Here is a 21,805-nt window from a genome sequence, read left to right as displayed (position 1 = left end):
TAACACACCTCAATGTGCTTCATTTTCACATGAAAGACTGGATTCTTGGCTGAGTGAATAGCACTCATAGAACCTGAATATAGTGTAGGGATTGCATCAATCACTACAAGGGATCGGGCTCATACCCGCGCTCCTAGCCGCACAAAATGACTTGGGAAAAAAAGTGTCGGGCCCGTGTAATAGCGCGTGTATCATCGCGGCCAGAGACATGCGTGTAAAAGCGCGTGTACAGTGACAGCCAGTCGCGCGAATACACGACCCCATACACGTGTTCTGCGCAGTTTTGCTGCAAATTTACACGCGAATCTAACAGACTATCCGCGCAAATATACGCGAGTTTGACAGATGACACGCGCTTATACACGCGATTACAGAGGGAAAAAAAAATCCAGAGAGTGCTTTTGGGTGCCTGGATGCTGTTCCAGCATCCAGCCACCCAAAGGCACTCTCTGGATTTTTTTTTTGGTGCATTGCACCATAAAAAAAGAGCGATTTAGATTTCAAGACACGAATCAAGACTCACTCTCTATGAATACACGATTCAATATTACTATCTAAAACTTAATACACGACTCAAGACTCCCTCCATGCCCTCTCTCACCGCGTGCCCTACTACCCCCCCCACCAAAGCACCCGCCACATAATCCTCCACTCCCGCTCTCCCTACTGCGGCGTCGGCTCTCATCTGTACTGCGGGAGTAGCCATGACTAGGGGTGGCTGCATGTGACTGTGTACGTGACTGTGGCTGTGAGGGAGCACGTGATGGTGGCCGTGAGCCCTCACGTGACGGTACAGAGGAGGGTGTGCGTGAGTGTGTCCGTGCAGGGGTGTGTCTCCTTGGTGAGCGTGTATGCGCAGGGGTACGTCTCGCCGGACTCGCAGGCGTAGACGGCAGTGGAGAGGCTTGTGTACTTGGGGGTGCGGTGTGACCTGGGAGTCTAGGAGGAGGATGGGCATACATATACTCTGTCAGCTCCACTGGATTAGGATGGCGTCCAAAATGGTTTATCATCTCTATCATCCAAGTGGCGTATGCCCACGGATCGGAGGAAGAGCCTGGATCCATGAAGAATCTGCAAAGCGTCGAAATTCCGCCTCAATGAACCAAGCAAAACATGCATATAAAAAATAAACATATCTCCTACAATATATCTCCTCAATATATCTCCTACAATATATAACCTACAACATATATCTACCATTCTAGAAAATAAACATATCTCTTACAATACCAAACATCGAATTAGTAGAAGATCATAAGCCAAAAGAAGAAGTTCATTTCGAATTAGTGACGAAATTCATGAAAAACAAAAACTCTTTCCTCTATCTTGACGGACATTGTCCATCAAGGGAGAAATGACTAAACACATACACAAGGGTTCCTTCTTCTCTCTTTCCTCTATCTTGACGGATGTCGTTTGTCAAGAAATAAATAGTTAAGCACATATACAATGTGTGTGAATTCTATCCTCAGTCGCTTTCAAGTACACATAGCACGGGTGGAAAGAAAGAAAGCGACAGATTTGCCAAAACAAACAAACGACAACCAACCTCTTTGAAAAGTCTTTGAAAAGTGAGTTCGTTGATTCTTGCTTCTCTCTCCCTTTCTGTGTTGTCTGCACCCTTTGCTTCTTTTGGGTAGTCCAAGAGGGAGAAGGCTGGTTGGAAGAGGCAGGTTCGGGGGTTTGGAAGAGCTGGAGGCAGAGGTACTGTAGCGACAAAGAAAGAAGAAGAAGAAGTGTTTTGAAAGAGGGCTTTTGAAAGAAAGAAAGCGACACGCGCGGTAGGTAAACGCAAAAAGCACGCGTGTAAAAGTGCGTGTAAAAGCGCAGCAGAATACATTGTAGACGCGCCTGTACACGCGACACAGAGATTGTTTATACTTTTTTAAAAAACTGATTGTTCTTGTGTATCCATTGTTTTGTGCATAGGATGTGTATGATTTCACTAAAAACTGATCCTACTTCTGTATTGGTTATTTTGGACATAGCATGTCATCATCCTCTTCAAGCAGTTCTGGTGAGGATGAGACAATGCGTCATCGTGATCGCGACGTGTGGCTGGCACAAAGGATCAAGTGTACGTGTAATCGATGTCAAGGGTGCATTGTACGAGCGCGTCGAATTACATTGAATCACATCTCGATGTATGGAGAATGGATTCAAACAGGTTTAGAGGTGAGAAGATGTGAATTGAAAGTATTAAAATAACTCATGGTGTGCAAATTAATGGAGCGCGTTGTAATATATATACTGTGATTGAAGCAGGATGCAGTACCACACCCTAACATGGTGCCATACGCACGGCGAGAGCATGCAAAGCGTCGACGAGATGATGCTGGAGCTTCGGGATCTGTTGTCGGAGATGAGTGGGAAAGGGATGACAATAGCCCTGCACCCCACGAAGTTGTGGAAGAGGAAGTGTTTGATGACATGGTGCGAAATCTTTTTAGGGATGATCACAAAGGTGTGGACGACAATGATATGGAACAAGAGCATCTCTACAACGCTTCATCGACACCGGTTTTTGAAGGGTGCACATTCTCTATTTTACGTGCTTCACTTGAACTGCTCAATATACAAACAGTTTATGGATGGAGCAATGCAAGTCTTGATGCATTATTGAAGTAAGCATTGTAACTTGCAAATTTGAGTTAGTGGTTTTTGGTTTACAGTATAGGGTTTAGGGTTATGGGCTAATTGATGATATTGGATGCAGGCTATTATCAAACATGCTTCCAAAGGGGAATAGACTACCCACCTCAAGAGACAAAGCGAGGCGCTATGTGACATCTCTTGGAGGATTGGATTATGATCGCATACATGCATGCGTCAATGATTGCATTCTCTTTCGTGGGACGCATAAGGAGGCTCGACAGTGTCCCACTTGTGGTGAAGCAAGGTATAGAATAGATGTGAAGAGTTTTGATGTACCTCGTAAAGTCTTGCGACACTTTCCTATAATTCCTTGCATCAAACACATGTTCAAGTGCAAATCCATAGCAGAGCTCATGTCATGGCATTCCTCGCATCGATCGGATGATGGCATGTGGAGAATTCCTGCAGACACTCCTGCTTGGAAGCATATTGAAGATGAGTGGCCCAGCTTTAAAACAGAGCCCAGAAACTTGAGACTTGGCCTAGGTATGGATGGAGTGAATCCGTTTGGTTTCAAGAGCACCGCATACAGCGTGTGGCCGGTTGTGTTGGTGAATTACAACCTTCCACCATCAATGGCGATCAAGAAGGGACATCTTATGTTATCCCTTCTGATTCCAGGGAAACATAAAGTCAAGCATATGGATGTTTATCTTGAACCGTTGATTGATGAGTTGGAGGAACTATGGAGAGGTGTTGCGGTAGTGGACATTAGTAGGCCTCCCTCCTCTCGACACTTCGACTTAAAAGCAGTGTTGATGTGGACAATGCATGACTTTCCAGGATACAGCGATTGTTCTGGTAAGAATTCTAACTACCTCCCGACTCTAATACTACTAGCTATATCAATTATAACTATTGACTTTATTATTCTAACTTTTTTTTTATTTTAACAGGTTTGAGGACATCGGGTAAACATGCATGTCCTATATGTGGCCCTTCATTGGTACATGAATAAGCTGATGGTTTGTGTAAGACCATATTCGATAATCATCATCGATTTCTCCCATCAGATCACCCTAAATATGCTCCTAGTAAGAGGAACATTCATCCACAGACACTTCGTGCAAAAGATTGGAAGCGTATTTGGGAGTCTTCAAATGTTCTTCCTCCAGATGGCATGAACAGGTACATCTCCATTGTTTTCAATCTTGTTTTGTGTAGTCTCTAAAGTTGGAATAAAGATGACAGTCTGCAATCCCTTGTGTAGGTACTCCATTTTTTTCCGGCTACCATATTGGACCCATCTCAAGATCAACCATCTTCTTGATCCCATGCACATCTTCAAGAATGTGGGATCTAGTATTTGGGAACATGTTATTGGTAAAAGAGACAATGTTAGCGTACGGGAGGACTTGTAGGTCGCAGGACGTATGCGTCAAGCTTGGCCACGAGAGGAGGGTGGGCACGTTCGTCTTCCGCCTGCTCCCTGGATTATATCAAAGAAGGAGGAGAAGCAGGTAAAGCAAGCCATCACCACTTTGCGTACTCCCACTGGATGCATGAGATCGTTGAAGGGAGCGTTTACAACCACTAAGAAAAGAGGGGTTGAGCAACTACATGGGTTGAAGTCCCACGATTGGCACAAGATGCTCCAAGTAAGTGTTTTCCAATTATTGTAGGTTGAAATTAAATTTTGTAATGCCCTAACCCAAATATACATGTGCTCTTATGTGCGCAGTTCATACTACCTACTAGCATCGACCATTGTGCAGACAGGAGTTTGAAAAGATGTATTTATAAGATGGGCGAGCTTGTGAGGTATGTAAATCCCATGTAAGATCACCCTTCATTATACCTTGCAAAATGAATGTGCATGAGGTATAACGTACTGTGCATTTATTTTTCAGATATGTTAGTTCCAAAGCAATTGATCCAGCCACATTGGATGATGCGCGTGTTATGGCAGTGGAGGTGGTTTGTATGGTAGAGGAGACTTTTCCGCGAACCATTCTCACAAGTCAACTACATCTCATTGTGCATTTAGTGGATGAAATTGCTTTATGTGGCACTGTGCATGCCCGTTGGATGTTCTTCCTAGAGCACTTCATGAAGACCTTAAAAGACTTTGTGAGGCAAAGTGCAAGGCCCGAAGGAAGCATGGCTGAGGGTTGGTTGATACAAGAGTCTCTTGTATATATATCAGAATTTCTTGATCAGGTGGATAGCTCTTTGCCGCGACTATGGAGCAATGAAGAGGACTTGAGGATGACATCTATTGTGCCTCAAGGAAAAGGACAGAGCAAAGTAATTGAGAGAACATTGATTGATGATCTTAATTTCACTTGCATCCTTAATAGTGATGTGATGGGAGACCAGTTGGGCATGCTCCTCCAGCTCCATTCTACTCTCATCTAGCTTAGCTTTAGCTTAGTCCATATCAAGTCTAGGAGCTCATCTCCCACTCCTTCTTCTCCAAATTTCGACCTTGTGGCAGCCATAGCCACCCTGCACATATCCTGCTTCAAGCCCTTACAACTCTTCAACCAGAAGAGATCTTGATAAACTTTCTTTTGGATAAGTGTTGTTTTGCTCCTAGAGCTTCTCTGTATCACCTTAGAACTTGACATTGCCCTGTCCACTAATCAACATTGTCATTTTTCTCAGGATCTATCATGTGGCCTCCATAGCCAAGCAATACCTAGGCATCTTGGAGCCTATGGATCTCACACTACAAGACACCATTCATCATGATGCCTTCTCGGAAAATCTTCCTCAACATCAGCCGCATCTCTATGCACATCATGCTGCAACATTGGCCATCATATGCTTCAGCATTGCTGAAGATTCGTCACGTTGTCAAAATATGTGCCCATGTTGATCGAATGCTTTGATCCATCTCTGTGCAGCACGATTTTAGTTGCCATCATAGGATAATGATAGCCCATGAAGTAAGCTTCATCCTCATATAAGAAATTTTCAAAATGATCAAGTATAGCTCCCACAATCAGTAAAAAACCAAGGCTGGGTCAAAACCCTAATCTAGGAAGCCATAGCAAAACTTCACCAAGCTCAAAAATCTTATCATTTTCTCTATCCTGCCACTTGGAACAAACCACTACCACTCCAATCTACTATCCCAGTATCAAATCAAGGAGGAGAAGAGCTTGGATTCATTGACAGAAGATCAACGACCCCGAACTAAGAAGATTTGAGTTCCCGGACATAGTCTTTACATAGTGTGTTTTCACATTGTCATTACTTGTGTCTCTTGACACACTATAATCTGCTCTTTCACTGATAAAATCTAAGAATTATGGAGTTATTTTCTATTGCTCTAGCCATTTAACATGGGCAAAGACTCTCCAACTTCTCGCTTCAAAGGATTCGGGTTTCATACCTGGCAGATCCACATCAAACTCATCCTGATGAAGAAGGGCCTCTGGGCCATTACTACTGGAAAAGAAAAGAAGCCTCATGATGTGGACCTTGCAGTCACTTGGAAAAAGAATGATGATAAGGCTCATGCCATTATGAAATTGGAGCTAGACGATAGCTATATCCACCATGTGGATAATTGTGACACTTCACAGGATACATGGAAGAGATTTGACACCTTGTTTAGTGCATAATCTAAATCATCAAAGTATGGTCTCCTGATTGAGTTTTCCAGGCTTGAAATGAAGTCCAGAACATCACTTGCCACACATCTGAATTACATGGAAGGACTTCTAACCCAACTTGCAGGAATCAACATTAAAATGGAAGAAGATGTTTGCATCAGCGCTCTACTTAAAAGTTTACCTCCTGAATATAATAATATATCAACAACTCTAATCAATATGCCAAACCCTGAACTTGTTGATATCCAGGCATCACTGTTAGAGGAGGAAAAGAAGCTAAAAACTAAGGAAGAACCAAGCATCTCTAGAGATGAACATGCATTATATGTTGGCAACAGGTACAAAGGCAAGAGGGATCAACTCTTTTGTGACTTCTACAAAAGGACCGAACACATTGAGAAGTTCTGCCAAGCCAAAAAGAGGTCCCAAAAGGCCTATCTAGTTGTAGTCAAAGAAGAAGAAGAAAACGGACCAAAGAAAGAAGAAGAAGAAGAAGACCACCACGAGAAGGACAAACCTCATCACTCCTTCTATTCAGATAGACTTTTTTAGCTTTGTATTTCCTAGCCCTAATGCTTCAGACCTAAACTTGTAAACTCCTCAGTTAGCCTTCTACTACAGCCTCTGTACACTTTGTGAGGCCCCTGCTACAGCCTCTAGATGACCACCATGTTTGTGGTATCCATACTTAGCCTTTTCTGCGATAGCCTCTGGTGTTTTGCCTTGTTTATGGTGTGCCAACACTTTACAAGTGTTGCTCTCACTAAAGCCTCTACACACTTTGTTCTTCTGATTGTGATTGAGGAGGGGTGTTGAGATATTTTGCAATCATACCTACTTCAATCCCTTTGTAAGGAGCAGTGAGGGCTCAGGACAAGAATCCCATATGCACAATTAAAAAAAAGGGCCACCACTCAATTCCTATAAAGCATTGTACTTGCACTCTTTTTCTAATGCAATGATAGTACTCTTTTCTTTTCAGTGAAGTGTCTATGTAACTATACACATACAATATTTGAAACGAGTATTTACGAGGCACCTATCAAGGTAAATTGTTATATAATTATATATGGTTTAGGATCATTTCCTTTTATATTAGAGAGGTACTATCTTAGAAATACATGAGTGATATAAGACTTGATAACAATATACGAAAAATGTAGAGTGCTAAGAATATTTTAAATGACAATAAGAAAGAAATTCACTCAAGATGATATAGAAGAGAAAAGGGATTTGTAAAGTTCAAGAGAAGAAGAAAAAGAAGATCAAAGCTCTGAGATCAAGAACCCCGATGTTTTTAGATATGCTCAATGTCGCACCCTTGTAAGGTGCCACCAAAGGTCCATGGTGCTCTAAGATGTAACGTCCCCATTATGAGGGGAAGCCATGTGTGAGCATAGACATTTGTTGGGTCTTGACTTGTATATCAGATGAGGTATATATGATTAGATGGAAAAAAGGTGACATTTGTGGATCTAGCCTTTGGGTTAGATACAGTAGTTATGATGGTAGCAACTGGAGGCACAATCCATCGAGTTGCCAGGTAGGTGTGGGAGTTATCAGGGACCCCTATTTTGGGATCTAGGGACCGCCAAAGTGGTCCTTCGCTGGGGGGATCTTAGGGGGGTCAACAAGCCCCTTGACAAGGATCAGAGAGTAGCACCCTTGGCCCCTTGGCCCAACCTTAAAGAAAATATTTCTTGGAATATTCCCTAGCCGACTAATGAATGTTCATAATATGGTTGGACATGCCGACTAGACTACAAGCAAAGCCCCTCAAAAGCCATCATCAATCTATCTTTCACCCAATGAGAGTTCTTCCAGCTATCCTTAAGGCCTTTGTCTATCATTTGTTTGGATCACCATCTAAGCCTCATAGTGAAAGCACAAGGATGACTAAATCTATCTTTGTATCAATTGGTTTGAAATTAAAGTACTTTTTTTATTCTCATAGTTGTTGTATGGTCTCTACTCCTTGCTAATATTTTGTTTATTACGTCGTGTAGTTTCTGCATGGTAGGGGGCTGTAAGGAGTAAAGAGTTCTTGAGAGGCAAGGGCTTCAATATGAAAGATAAGAAATTTCATTTGCTACATCAGGTAGTGGTGCTGGCACATCAAGTGGTAGTGGTATTGTATCGATAATTCAAACACTTAGGATTGGTCCACCAGCCTTCAATGAAGGCAAGTTAGATGGTAGAAACTACACTTTGTGAAAGTTTAAAATTACAACTATCATTGATTCTTATAAGCTTCTTAAGATAATGATGAGGGCATACCCAACACCCCAACCCATCCCTGGCCCATCAAATTTGAGTATCATGATTCCTCCAAATATAGATGCATTGTGTGACTTAGTTACACAGTATTCTAACTTTATTTTGACCTTGATTCAGCATACAACCAAGGCATCAAAAGCTTGAAACATAATGAGGAGAAAATAGAAAACGCAAAATCAAGCATAGATTTAAAACTTGGAGACTCAACTAGTAGTAGAGAAGTTTGCTAAAGGAGAGATAGATGAAGCATTCATCATTGTGATCAAGAATTTATGTGACTAGATGGTTGATGTTAGGATATAAAAGACTAGTGAGGAGCTAGATTAGAGATGTCTTCAAATTTTCCCACTAAAGTTTAATGGACGAATAACTACCCTAAACACTCAAGTGAGATTCCAAGCTTTGATGTTTAAGGAGTTTTATACACTACAAATGGAGGAGGAGTTGCAGGTAAAAGCTCACGAGAAGATAGCAATAGTGGAGATGCTGCATTATCTACAAATGAAAGGCAAAGGTGATTTCTCTACGAATGGTGACAAAAAGAAGAAGGGTGGAAAGAAAAAGGTGTTGCATTTTCTATGAACATGAAAAGAAAAGATTATTTCTCTACGAATGGTGACAAAAAGAAGAAGTGTGGTAAAAAAATTTTTCAAGAAGAGTGCTTCTACTACAAGAAGTAAGGATATGCGATTGTAGATTGCGTGTTAATAAGGCAGATGAAAAGAATAGCACCCTGAAGAGTAAAGGAAAGGAGAGAAGTCAATATGGCTGAACAAGAGTTGGATTTATTCATGGCAAGCATTGAGAAAGTTTGTTCCTTTAGTGCAAGAAATATCTACCATTGACTGATGGGTATTGGATAGTTGTGTCTCTTGTTGCATGACCAATAAGAAAGGTCTGATAGTTCTATAATGCCTTTGCAAGAATCCATTACTATGACTCTTGGAAATAATCCAAAATGTCCTACTAAGGATACAGGTACTTTTTCCTTTATTTTTCAAATGGTGATTTCAAAAATCCTTCATTGGCCATGAGGTGAGGTTCATTAAGACAAGTGTAAAAATCATTTACAGTTCTAGCAAAGCTATTGGCAAAGAAGAAATAAGGAACAACATGTATTAGCTCAGTTCTCTTACAGCCAGTGTTGGTGTGGGTGCAAGTAAGCCTCGGTATGAAAGATTTGGTCACATTGATTTTGCAGTGTTAAAAGAGATGCTTAAGCAATGTATGATTGCTCACCTACTCGCACTAGCTAAAATAAAGGACAAGAAAGCAAGATTATAGTGAGGGATCCTCTAGAGTTAGTGCATGCTGACTTGTATGGTAAAAGGCCTACACATGCATAATTTGGGAGGATCCTCTTGTTTTATGTTGATTGTTGACGACAATAGTAAGAAGATGTGGGTGTAAATCCTTCGTGATAAGGCTCAAGATTTTGGTAAGTTGAAAGGATGTCTAAAACTTGTTGAGAATGAAATAGGGAAAAGTGTGAAGAAGTTTAAAATAGATGGTGGTGCTGAGCTCAAATCAAAGGAGCTTGAAGTCTTGATCACGTATTAAACATGTTCAAATCCAGTATCACTATGTGCGTGACTTGATCGAGGATGGGATAGTAGAGGTCATCTACTATCCAAGGAAGGATAATGGAGCATATATCTTCATCAAAGCTCTTATACAAAGGATCTGCTTCGAGCTTATCTTTAGAGACTCACCATTAGGCTGAGGATGTAGTTCAAGGACATTGAGGGGGGATATTAGATATCCTCAATGGCTAACCTTCGTAAGGTGCCACATCAATGGTCCATGATAGTCTAAGTTGTAAGGCCCTCATTATAGGGAGAAGCCATGTGTGAGCATGAATATTGGTTGGGTCTCGACTTGTATTTTAGATAAGGTCAATGTGGTTGGATGGTAAAAAGGTGACCTTTGTGGATCTAGCCTTTGGGTTTGATAGAGTACTTATGCTAGTAGCAACTAGAGTCATAATGTATTGAGTTGTGGGGTGTGGAACTTATCAAGACCCTTATTTTGGGGTGTCAAGGTAGTGCCCCTAGTCCGCGGCCGTCGACAGTCCAGGGAATATTCCCTCACTAACTAGGGGAGGTTCATAATATAATTAGAGAGGCTGATCAGACTATTCTCTCAAGCTATAAAAGGAAGATCCTTCCAAAGCTATCATCAATCTATATTTCAACTAGTTCGAGTTCTTCTAGCTATCCTTAAGCTCTTCGCCTATTATCGATATAGATCACCATCTATGCTTCAAAGTAGAAGCACATGGGTGGATAGAACCATCTTCGTATTAGTTTGTTTGAACTTAAAGCAGTTTTTATTCTCCTTATAGTTGTTATGTGTTCTCTACTCATTGCTCAAACTCTGCCCGTTGTGCCATGTAATTTCTACATATGTTTCACCCCTTGCTGTAGAAATAAAATTGAAGTATGAAATCAAAGGACGAGGAAGTGGGTAAAGTTGAGGTCTCTCTAATGATATAGAGAAGAGGGATAAATGTAATTGAGAAATAGAAGATGATAATAAAAGTATGGAAGGTGATTAGCTTGGCAAAGTTGAGCTCTCTCTAATGATAGAGAGAAGAGGGATAAGCATAATTAAGAAATCAATGAAAACGTATGTTGAAAGAGATAGGAAGTTAGATTCCAACAGAAGATAATAGAGGTCTTCTGCTTTTATTTAAGAGATGAGAAAGAAATCTCCAAACTTTTAAAGTAAGAGATGAAAAAGAAAAGCAAGAGATTAAATTATATGGAAATCTGAGAAGAAGAGAGTCAATTGGAAGAGAATATAAATCCTTTTATCACAGTGGACTCACTATAAAGTTGGAAAAAGAAAGCTTAGAATGTAAGCAAGAGAGAATCGTTTAAAAAAGACTGTTCAGTCAATAGTTCTTAGTACATGTATAAAGTTAATGTTCGTGCTACTCAGGTAAGTTTCATAACCTTCTTTTTGGGATTTGGACTTAAGGAACATCGAGGTCTCTTGGTAAGAAAAATTTATGAATGTTTATAGTTTACTTAGTTATTTAAAAATACCTTTGATGTTCTTAAATATTTACATAATTATTGGATTTAATAATTAAACCTTGGGTGAGCATGTGGAAAGTGGCAAGCCCAATCTTAATTACTAACTCTTATGGATGGGTGGACACACTCAATCAAGTAACTTCTCAATCAAAGAAATTTTAGGAAGAATCATAGGAGCATAATCACCTTTAGTAGGATAGAACCCAGGCTAATACTATCTTAGGGGAGTGAGCTGAAATAATGCTAGGTTAATGGATGCAACTACCCCTCTCTAGAATTAAGTAATTTTTGGCTACTTGCATATTTCATTGGTTGCAAAGTGACAAATCTTAGATGGGTATTAGAATACTATGAGGATGACTCTCTAGGCTTTCTTTATAGACCATGTTTTCGCTAAGTTTGTTCTTCAACATAGTTGCAAACCTTTCAAGTAAGTTGCATGTTTCTCCTAAGGAGATTCCCTTGGATTCTCTAAAAAAACTTAAGAGAATGACTCATTTTTAAAAATTGGGTAAAAAATAACATATAAGTTTCTAATAATTTTAATTTTGTGCATTTCAAAATAAAAACTACTATGACACAAGGATGTTGATTTATAAACTAGATCATTTTTAAAGGATTTTTTTTCTAGGCAAGGTAGTATCTTAATATCATAAAGTTTATATAGCATAAATTTATATTTTTCTAGAAATTAATAATAAATTAGGCATGATACATTATAATTATCTCAAAACCTAAAAAATTAATTAGAAAAATTTTGATACTTAATTGACAAGAAATTTATTCATATATATCAATCTTGTATGAAAAAATGTGAAAATAACAATTTTCAAATGCTAATATGGGTTAATAACTTCATATGCAAGAAGAGGTGTCCAACTTCTCATGGGTACTCAATAAATCTAACAATTTGCATTGTCTAAGAATGCATAATTTGATGTCAAAGAGCTAGATGGAGACTCTTGAGTTTTACATGTCTGTGGATGCTCTTTAGGTTTTCATTTTATACATGAGGACTTTGATGGAGACTCTTGAGTTTTACATGTCAGTGGATCCTCTTTAGGTTTTCATTTTATACATGAGGACTTTGAAGGTAGAGCATGTTTTTGTTCAACACCTAAGGGTCCCTAGCTCCTTCATTATTATTTTGCCTCAATGCTTGTGCGGTCTTACTTTGTTCAGTAGAAGCATCACATGGGAAAAATGCTATCTTGCTTGGGGTTTGATACGTTAATGTGTTACCCAATTTGCTACCACTATCTCTCTTGCCACCAATTTCAATTTTGCTACTCTTCTTTGTCATGGTAGAGAGGGGAGGAGAATCAAATGGACCGGAGATATCCTATTTAAGAGTATACTCCCATGTTCTCTTTGACTTCTTGCTACTTTCTTCTTGACTCCTCTCTGGGACAAAAATGATTTAAAATTAGTGCAATAATTGCTCAATGTCTCTATTGTCCTTTGTCCATGGATGTGCTAGATGGGTACCTCACCTCTTTTGCAAGAAAATTTTTGAGAGATAGAGTTCTTGTGGTGGTCCTCTTTTCTAAGGCTTTTTAAAATGATCGTATTTTTTTACAATGTCAAGTAAGCTTCAACATATCCTTAAAATATTCCATCTTACAAAAGGTCTCAACCTTTATTTTCTAAGGAGGCATCTTTCTTTCCCTCTTGAATGATGCACATATAAGTTCCCTACCATGTAATCAATTCAAATGTCTTCAAATGAGGTAAAATTTAGAGGCTATGTGCCAGATTCATCTTAACACCCAACGTTGAAGGTTTCACAAGTAAAAATCCATATATGCTCTCTATCCATAGTGATAAGGCCCTTTGCAACCATAAGATGATTGTCTTTTTTAGAGATTTTTTTTTTGAAACCATTGGATGCTTTTCATGTAAGTGATACCAAGGGCAATGGAATGTCAGTCAGGCCCACATTTTCTTAAAAATGCCTCCCCGTCCAAAAATAGATTACCCATATACATACTGTCATCGTAGTTGCCCATGTTACTCTCAACATGCAGCTCGATCAGCGTTCCTATTGTTAGAGGTGAGAGTGCATGACCCCTGAGTTTTATAATTATAGAGGGGGTGAGACTCAGACTTAACTCCTCTACATAGCTTGTTCAAATCAACTAAAAGTTGCAGCCATTGAGATTAAGCTGTGCTATCAGCTTTGCAACTAATTGGTTACAATAAAAAAGGCAATCATCCCATGGCACATCCCTCCATATTTTGTCACCTATGGTGCTTCTAGGAGGGACATGTGAAGGGGAGACGCTTTTGCACATTCTCCCTTAGGTGAATAGTTATGATTTTTCTACATGAAATCTCACTTGCAACTCAATTTTTCTCATCCTACCAATAATAGAAGAGAATAGTTAGCCATTGAGTTATAGAGGGAGCATTTTACACATTGGAGATTGTGATCATCTCTCTTTTTGTCATCTTTTGGTACCCCCATAAAGGATTCAATATATTTTTATTTAAGAACTCAAGGAAACCTTCAATTGTATGAAGATGATGAGCTTATCGAGTCGAGTGTTTATGGGTAAGGAAGATCCAACGAAGTGGCTTGCACATTGTGAATGGTTTATGTTTATGAGTCACATGGTAACTCATGAAGAGAAGCTTTATGATTTTCGTCTAGTTATGCAGGGAGAAGTAAAGATTTGGTATGAAGCTTTGGATGATGCTGTGAAGCAAGATTGGGATAAACTAACAAGTTCTCTTGTATCACACTTTGCTCATCATGAAACAGCAATACAAGTTGATGAGAAGCTTCAACGTCTTCATCAAAATCCAAGAGAGGATTTCCAAAGTTTTCTACATCAATTTGAAGCTCTTTAGTTGAAGATAGGGAAGAATACTCATATTTAACATGAAAACAACCTCAAGCTTGACAAGTTTAAGGCTTGTCTTCACCAAACAGTTTGTGAAAAGGTGGAATTGGAAAAACCACATGTGCACGCCCAGAGCTCAGACATGAGGTCTACATTGTTGGAAACATTATTTGCAACTCTCCTATGTCTGTTCGTGTCTTTGTACCAAGCCTAAGTAAAGAAAGTGGTTCTATGTTGCCTAGTCAAACATGGGATCTATATTCTTGGACACCTTCTCTCTGGCTCTCCTGTGTCTGTCTATGCCTTTGTGTTCACCCTATACTACGGGTCTCTATATAAAAGGGCCACCCTTTTTAGCGGGTCAGCCCCTACCCCATTATATGGGCGTCCTCTCCATTAAATGGGTCTATAGATTTGTACATAAGACTCCACTTCAATGCAAAATATCTCATCACTCTTCTCCTCGGACTTGTCTAGCCACTCCTTGATTTTTGAATCGATGACTATGGCATGAGACAAGTAACCTGTGCATCATGGTCATGCATCCTCTTACATCCTTGCATTGTTGCCTCCTAGCTATTCCTACAAGTGGCATCCATGGCTATGGTACTAGACAAGCATCTTTGAGGAGATCTATAGGATGAGAAGCTTTCTATCCACACTTGAGTTTTTTGGGTTGATGCGGAGTTATGAATATATCTACCCATCTAGGTCATTTTTCGAGTGCTCACCCATGGATTCCTCTTCTGTGAGTGTTGACCCACTTAATAGATAGTTGTAGGTGACAATGTAAGGATGAAAGAGGATGCACGCTAGGACAAATTGGTACCTTATCCAGTACCATAGCCATCGATCCCAAAGTCAATGAGTGGCTAGACAAATACCCTTCTGCATATGCCTTAACCTACTCATGCATGTATGCCATGACTTGCTGTTACCCTGATGGGGTCCCTTCCCACCCGATCGTTCATTTTCCACCCACCCTTGGGGCTGTTCCCTTGCAGTTTTTCTTCATTCCCTAATTTTGAGGATCTGCCATGTGAATGCATCCTACATTTAGCGAAGTCCACATCCAACCTTATAGCCCTATTCCTCTCTTTGAACTGACCATTTTTCCTTTTTACCTACCCCTGTTCCGGTGTACGGTTTTCGCGTTATTAATTTTTGAAGCATTTTGCGCAAATTAGCCGGTTTTCCATATGAATGCACTTTTCTTGCTTCGAAACCGTGATCTGACGTCATAGCCCTACCAAGCACTTTTCCCTTGACATTTTTCCTTTTTACGCCGTGTCATTTTGATGCACGGTTTGTCCAATATTAATTTTCCGGTTTTTTACAACTTTTTTGTGCGTCTTTTTGACATTTTTCCATGAGAACCTGCCCTGTGTGCCTCGGAATTCCAATTTGATTTGACAGCCATGTCCCCGTGTCTTCCCCCACATTTTTCCTTTTTCCTCCCCCCTCTTTCGACTTCCGAATTTTTACTTATTAAATTTTCAGTGAGTTTTCAGGTGTATTTTTGGAGTTTTTCGCATGTGAACCCCTCCTACTTCCACCGGAACTGCGGTTTAACGTGATAACCCTATGCCACTCCTTCCGGCGAACGGTTCGTTCGATATTAATTTCCGATCCCATTTTCGGGGTTGTTTTTTGGGTTTTCTCCACGTGAATGCGTCTTATCTTCGTCGGAATTATGTGTTGATGTGATAAGATTGTTGGGCACGTCTTTTTGCACAGTTTTCCTTTTTTTTGCACCTCATTCCGATGCACGGATCTTCTGATATTAATTTTTAATTGCGTTTTTTAATCCGTTTTTTTGTGTTTTTTGCACGTGAACGGCCTGTGTTTCTCCCGGAACCCCCGTTGTCTATTTTTCCTGTCATCCCCCTGCAGTCTTGTCCACTTTTTGTTTTTACGCCATTTCATTTTGACGTCTGGATTGGGAGATATTATTTTTTCTTTATTTTTATGTGTTTTTGCGCGCCCGTCCCGCGCGTGAACGCGCCCGTTTTAAATTTTACGCATCTTAACGTGCCCCAATCTCATCCACGTGCCTCGTCCCCGCATCCGGGCACCCTTTCAATTCCGTCACGGCAAATTTTTTTACCCCGCCCCGCGCACGCGCGCGGGACGGGGGTACGCCTCTCTTGCCTGGGCCCCCCGCCCATTTTCTCCCTTGGGCACCCCCCCTATGGACCCCCCTGCCCCATCCCTTGGGTACCCTAACCCATGGGCCCCTGCCCATACCCTCCCACCCTTTTCACCCCCCCATACCCTTACCTATCCCCCCCCACCCTTCTCTCTCCCCGACCCTCCCCACCCCAACTACCTTTCCCTCTCCCTCTGTGTGTCCCCCCCTTCCTCCCTCCATCTCCATCTCCCTGCTCCTACCCTTCCCTCCTCCTCCTCTGTTCCATTCTCCTCCCCTCCTTCTTCTCCTCCCTCTCCTCCCCTCCTTCTTCTCCTCCCTCTCCTCCCTTCCTCCTTCTCTCCTCCCTTCTCTCCTCCCTCACGACGCCCTCCTTCCCTTCCCTCTTCCCCTCGTCCTCTTCTGCAGTCGCCGGCGCCCTTCTCTGCCAGCCCTACAGTGGTCGGCGCCCTCCCCTCGCCACCCTGCAGCCGTCGCCTCCAGGTGCGGGACGACGACGCCCTCTTGTGGCGTCCTGCAGCGCCGCCCTGCGCCGCCTCTGTGGACCGCTCTGCCTCTGCTCTAGCCTGCCGCCATCGCGCGACGTCAACCGCCCCGCCTATGCTCCAGCACGCTGTTGCCCGACGTCGATCGCCCGCCCCTGCTCGCCGTGCGAATGCCGTCGCAGCGCCCGTCGCAGCTGCCACGTGAGCCCCGCCGCCGCTCCACTGTGCAGCCTGCCGCCGTGACGACGTCAACCGCCCGCCTCTGCCACGACCTCCCGCTGCGTTGACCTCCTCCCACCCTGTCCGCCCTGCCACGTGCCCCCAGTTCAAACCCCTCCCCCCCCATTCCCCTAGCAACCACATCCACCCCCCATTTCCCTACCTTAGCCCTCATTCCCCCAGAACACACCCCTTCCCCCCCCCCCCCCCCCCCGCCCATACAAGCCCCCCTTCACACCCCCCATTAAGTACACACCTACCTCCTCTAAGCCCCCCTTCCCCCCAAACACACACACCAACCCTCCCACCCCCATTACCCCACCCAAGCCCCCCATCACACACATAACCACACCCCCCCACCTAAACCCCCCTTCCCCCCTTGCAACCAAACCCAGCTACCCCATCTAAGCCCTTTCCCCCCACCATTCCACACACACACTCTACCTCCTGCAAGCCCTTGTTCCTCCCCACCATTACACCTCCACCTAACCCCCACCCGCGCCCACAAACACACACAACCCCCCTACCCCGCTGTAAGCCCCCTATTCTCCCGGAGCAGCTCACCACACCCAAACCTCCATAAACCCCCGTCCCACCTGCAGCCACCCTCGAGCCGTCGACACACGCGTAGGTATGTACGCACGAGTGCGTGATCGCGATTGCTTGTGCGTGTTCGTGTGCGGGATCGTGTGCGGAAGATCATTAGCCCGTTGCTGACACGCAGCTGCCACGCAGCCTATTTCTGGGTATTTTCCCAGATTTTTAATTCAAACACCCGAAACCTTTCAACAAAAAAAAAACAAAACAAAACAAAACAAAACCATTGACAATTTAAAAAAAACATTAAAAGACACTTAAAATTTTGAAAAAAAATACAAAAAAATCTAGACACATTCCTACTATTTTTGCAACCAATTGCCTATTTTTTCTAACCTGTCAATTTCAAGAAAAAACTTCAACCTATTTTTTTAAAAAAATTCAACATTCTTTTAAAAATACTCAAAACCATGAAAAATTCTTTAAAAATGCTAAAAAATTTCCAAATTAATTTCCGAAAATTTCCTAAAACTTCCACTACCATTTTTACTTATTTTTGACATATTTTCTAAGATGAACAACTACTTCATGCAACACCTAAATTCATAAAAAAAAATCCAAAAAAAAAAAACATAAAAACTCATTTTTCATCCACATACCCACTAACTATCTAGGAAATAAAAATCCAGATATTTTTGGATTGAGGAGAGCGCATTCTTTGCATTTTCATACACCCACTACCAGGTATTTCCCTTTTTTTGTTATGTTTTTTAAAACAAAATAATAATAATAATAATAATAATAACAAAAGCTCCCCAAAACCCACGGTTAATATAAAACTACAAAACTCCACCACGAAAACCAACCACAACAAACAAACGAAACCCATAATTAACATAAATGACACCTGACTACTACCATGGCATGCGCATTCGCATTATATAACTACACCATATTTTTTTAATTAAAATAAACCCGCCGTTCACTTAGCACGCGCTACGTGCGCTACAGAGGCACTTTAATTTTTAATTAAAATGAACCCGCCGTCACAAGAGCACGCGCTGGCAAAAAAGCGCTCCACATCACCTTAATTTGTAATCCACGAACTTCCATTTAGAGACCCAATCTGGGTATCGAAGTCCGGGATTCGAATTAACGCACCGTTTTCACCTAATAATTGGTAATTAAATTTATAATAAGGAACCGCCATTTTTTTGCTAAGGTTTATCACTTAATAAAAATTCACCCATTCTTAATAAATTATTAAAATCAACCCTTCATTAAATTAATTCCCCCTCACTGCACTTAATTCCCCTTTTTAATAAACCGTTTCGTGGGATGAGTATGTTGAGATATCGAGCTCCACTCGTGATACGCCAGGGTGACCGTTGTGTATTTATGTCACCGACTTGTCAGTTGCAGATGCGGTTGGTACACCGCCCCTGAATAATAGCTACATGATAGCTATCCTTATCTACTCTAATTCGTGGCTCAGTTAGTATGCCACCTTAGTTAGTTGAGTTTGGTTTTGAGACCCATATCTAGGATTCTTCTATTTCTTTGTACTTGAGTTCTTTTGGCTTACACAACTAAGAAGAGGAAAACTGTTTTCAGCCTCCACCCTTGTGTGTATTCCCCCATTGTGCAAGCAAGAAAGCTACAAGTGAGACTCCTTCCTTCTCTCCCACAATCTTGACATGGTATCAGAGCCTTGTTCGTGGTAAGGAGCTCAAGAAAGCAAGCCAAGCTCGCGGTGTTCTGGTAAGAGGAGCAGTGTTGCTTTCATTTTCTGTTTTGGGAGCAGATCTCTGCAGGTAGCACAGCCGGAAAGTGCAGGAGTGCATTGTCTCAGGTTGAGACACCCTTCGCGGTGAAGCAAGAGGGCAGTATATGCTGCGGGAAATGGCTTTAGCCCTCGGCGACCTTATTTTTTTGATTTGAGGCCATTTCGGGGCCTGTTTTGGAGGCGGAAGTTTTCTGCACGCACTCAGAAAAAAGCCCAGTTTTATACTGTGCAGCCACTGTTCTACAGGTCGGTGAAAAGTTACTGTAGAAATTGCATCGTATGCTTATGTGCAGAGACATTGGGAGTTACAAAATCATCCCTGTTGCCTGTTGATGCAAAATCGTCACTAGGAAGTGACTGTGTGGTCAAATACCACTTTCGCCAGTTTTGCAGATTTGCCCTTGTGAGAGTGAAGCTGTGTTTTTTGCAGTGACAGAATTTTTTGCAGTGTTCTGTAATGGCGTCTGATTCTCTTTCACAGATTGTCACTGAAAAGCTTGACAAGAACAACTTCCAAGCATGGAAGTTTAGAATGACGAATTTCCTTATGGGAAAAGGATATTGGGAATTTGTTGCAGGAAATGAAGAAGAACCAGTTCTTCCTGATGTTCCCAATCAACAGCAAATGCAGGCATTCAAAGCATGGCATGAGAGAGCCAGGAAAGTTATGTACTGGCTGTCTATCAGTATTTCAGACTCTATGATTGTGCATATTCAGGATGCAAGTACGCCAAAGGAGGCATGGGATACTCTGTCAAAAATGTATAGTACAAATACGCAAGCCAGGAAAATGCAGCTCAAGCAAGAGTTGCATAACGTGCAAAGAGAAAGTATGAGCATCAATGACTACCACATGAAGGTGAAGAAGATTGCAGATGCACTTGCTTCCATTGGGTCGCCAGTGGAAGATGATGATTTAGTTTCTGTGACCTTGAATGGTCTAGGAAAGGATTACGCGCAGTTTCGGACATCCATTTCCGTCCGTGAAAGATTTCCTGATTTTGAGGAGTTGATTGCTCTTCTAATTTCTGAGGAGCAGAGAAATGGTGGTGCGTCTTCTTCAGGAGGAACTTTAAAGGAAGCTGTCTTCTACTCAAATGCTGGAAGAGGTAGAGGCAGAGGTAGAGGAGGCCGATTTGGAGGCCGTGGTAGAAATCAGAATATGCAGCAAACTCAAGAAAACCAGTCCTATGGAGGAGGACGTGGTAACTCTAGAGGCAGGGGGAGCCAAAGAGGTCGTGGTGGATGGCAAAGAGGCCAAAATGCAAACAGTAATGTTGAATGCTACTATTGTGGTAAAATGGGTCATATGGCTAAAGACTGCTATAAAAAGCAGAATGACATCATGAATGGAAAACTGTAACAAGGAAATTATGCATCTTCTAGTAGACAGGGTGATGACAGAAATGAGCATTTGTTTATGGTACAGCACATGAACAATTCTGTAACAAGTGCAGAAGAAAGCAATGATGTGTGGTATGTTGACTCATGTGCATCAAACCACATGACAGGTCATGCAGAATGGATGGAGGATGCAAGGAAAATGGAAAAACCAGGATTTGTGGAGACTGGTGATGATACTGCACATCCGATTGTGCAGATTGGAAAAATTCCTTTGTCTATGCAGGATGGGAAAAAGAAATACCTGTCCGATGTATTTCATGTCCCGAATATCACCAAGAATCTGGTTTCTGTTGGTCAAATGGTTGAGCAGGGCTTGCAGGTCAGATTTAATCCTCATGGATGCTTTGTTGAGGATATGAAAAATAAAGGTCGCGTGATAGCAAAAGGAAAGAAGAAGGGCAGAATGTTTACATTGGATGCAGACATGTCTGAATTGAGTGCAGCAATGTTTGCACATGGGACGGTGTAGTTGCAGATATTGATATCTGGCATAAACGCATTGGTCATGTTAATGTACAGCGACTTAAATCAATGCAAGCCCAAAATATTGTTGCAGGTTTGCCGAAATTCAAGGTTGCAGAAATGCATAAGGTATGTGAAGCCTGTCAGTTTGGAAAACAGGCAAGGAAACCATTTCCTAGACATGTTCAAGAGAGTGAGAAGCCATTGGAATTAATCCACTCTGATGTGTGGACTACTAAAGCTGCATCTCTTGGAGGCTGTCATTATTTTGTCACTTTTATTGATGACTATAGCAGAAAAGTTTGGGTGTATTTTATGAAAAAGAAAAGTGAAGTTTTTGGGCATTTCAAAACCCTTAAAGCTATGGCTGAAAAAGAA

At 41.7% G+C, this 21,805-nt stretch overlaps 1 pseudogene; it reads left to right on the top strand.

The window, feature by feature from the left end:
- The first annotated feature begins 3,233 nt into the window (after nt 1–3,233).
- Nucleotides 3,234–21,805, top strand: part of LOC148008599 (pentatricopeptide repeat-containing protein At4g18520, chloroplastic-like) — a 52,394-nt pseudogene continuing 33,822 nt past the window's right edge.

Source organism: Lygodium microphyllum, unplaced genomic scaffold, assembly GCF_053477565.2.
Source record: "Lygodium microphyllum isolate KBCC unplaced genomic scaffold, Lygodium_microphyllum_v1.1.10 scaffold_121, whole genome shotgun sequence".
Classification (NCBI taxonomy): Eukaryota; Viridiplantae; Streptophyta; class Polypodiopsida; order Schizaeales; family Lygodiaceae; genus Lygodium; species Lygodium microphyllum.
The sequence above is the reverse complement of the archived record's forward strand: the minus strand, read 5'-3'. Positions and strand labels throughout refer to the sequence as shown.